Raw genomic sequence first — 2,394 nt, forward strand, 5'->3', positions numbered from 1 at the left:
TACCATAAGTGAACTGAAAAAACAGTTAGTTAAGAGGTACTGTCTGTATCTAGCGTTCTCTACTCATATCACCACTTTCTACACCCTGTATCCAAGAGTGTTATTCTAGTGTAGTGTAGTGTACAGTACTACTATTAGATTGAGTTTGAGTTTAATGTACAAATTATTATTTTTAGTAGTTGATTATATGTTTAATAGAACCACTTTACAACTGTCTCTCTTACAGCTGTATAAAGCAGCTGTATATTGTGCTAAAAGCTTTAATAAAGAATACCCACTACTTAACTATATATTGTAACTGAAACAAACACACTCACGTACAAATGTAGGAGGACTGTTCAAGTCTTACAGAGAGAGGCTGTAGAACCTGAATTTCCACAATGAGCACATAATACAAGAAAAGTTGGGCATTTACTTACCCAGTAAACACCAGATACCTATTGGTGTTATAACTGGGTAGGCTGCTTCCCCAGATCACAAGGCCTCCCATTTAACAGCTGGGTAGACTGGAGCAAAGTACTGTATGTAAAGTTTCTTACTCAAGGAAACAATAACAGCGACTAGCAATAACCGGGCATCAAACCTGGAACCTTTCTAATATATACCAGGCCAATAGTCACTTTCTATATGTTGTCACACACACACACACACACACACACACACACACACACACACACACACACACACACACACACACACACACACACACACACACACACACACACACACACACACACACACACACACACACACACACACACACACACACACACACACACACACACACACACACACACACACACACACACACACACACACACACACACACACACACACACACACACACACACACACACACACACACACACACACACACACACACACACACACACACACACACTGTTAAAACTGGGTAGTTATTTTAGCACTCATTGAGTTGATTTAACAACTTGCTTGCAATGCTATTGTCACTATGGGAGTGCTAATATTAGTTAATTTAAGCTACCTATGTTACTTTAGCATCAGCCTTTGTGCTAGTTTAACATGGTGCTTGTTATTTTAACAGGTTATTTGTGTTACTGAAGTTGGTTGTGATTCTCACCAGTGAGATGTGCGCAATTCAGGAACTGTCATTGTTATTTTAACAGGTTATATAATTATTTTGTGTTACTGAAGTTGGTCAATATTATTTGGTTGTGATTCTCACCAGTGAGATGTGCACAATACAGGAACTGTCATTGTAACATCAGATACGGAAGAAAGTTGGTCAGCAGTGCCAACAATGCTTCATTTGAAGAACACCAATGTGAATATTATATATTTTATTATTCTCCAACATGTATACCACATTTACATAATGATGTACATATTATATAGTGTAATAAGGTTGATAACAGATACACATAATATCAAGACACACGGCAGTGTGTCGTGCGGCCCAAGAAGCCAGCGCGCAACACCCGTGAATATATTGACAGGAAGAACAAAGATGCAATTTTCGCACCTCCGTAGCTCTGTGCTGCCTTGATGAAACAAGACGAATTTTGCTGTGAACACTCCCTCCAACTTCAGAACTCCACATTCCAAATTTGAGCGAAATCGCTTCAGGAGTTCCCGGGATATGCGACTTCAAAAAGTGGCTTAGTTTCTTCGTTTTTTTTTTTCTTGTTTTTCTTCCTCTTTTCGCACACTTACAAAAACTGCTATAAAACGCGAACGCTAAATCCGATTTCCTTGCAATTTGGCACACATAAGGGGAATATAAAGGCGCATTTCGGTACCAACTTTGGCTGGAATACGATGAATAGGCAAAGAGTTATGAGCGATTATTCACCAAAATTAACACCAATATGTTGTTACGCCTACAGGGTAAACCGCGTATGGGGAAAAGCTGAAAATTGGTGGGTGAATAGGTTAACTATTGAACCTCAAACCTTTTGTGGTTTGAAAGAAATCGAGCTTAAAACCAGGAAGATAGAACGAAAAAACCAACAGTGTGTAACAATTATGCAATCGAGATTAGCTAATAAAAAAAAACGACTGCTTGCCACGCCTACCAGATGAACCGCTTGGGGTAATGCTTTAAAAATCGTTGTACAGATGGAGTAATCATCTTAGAAAGGCTCATCAATGGTGCAGTGGCGTAGCCAAGGGTGGGCATGGGCGGGCATTTGCCCAACCAATACATTTTCTTGCCCAACCATTACAAACTTTTGCCCAACCATCACAAGTAGCTTAAGATTCACGCGAGGATTCACAGCAGCACACAAAACAACCCTACTTTAATACTGTAAAGCGTAAACGTGTACCTCATGTTGAACCATTGACTTCAAAGAAGGGATCGAGATAGATGGTGTATCACGTGATCCATTGTGTGGAAAATCCCTTGGAAAG

The sequence above is a fragment of the Dysidea avara genome, chromosome 1, assembly GCF_963678975.1.
Source record: "Dysidea avara chromosome 1, odDysAvar1.4, whole genome shotgun sequence".
Classification (NCBI taxonomy): Eukaryota; Metazoa; Porifera; class Demospongiae; order Dictyoceratida; family Dysideidae; genus Dysidea; species Dysidea avara.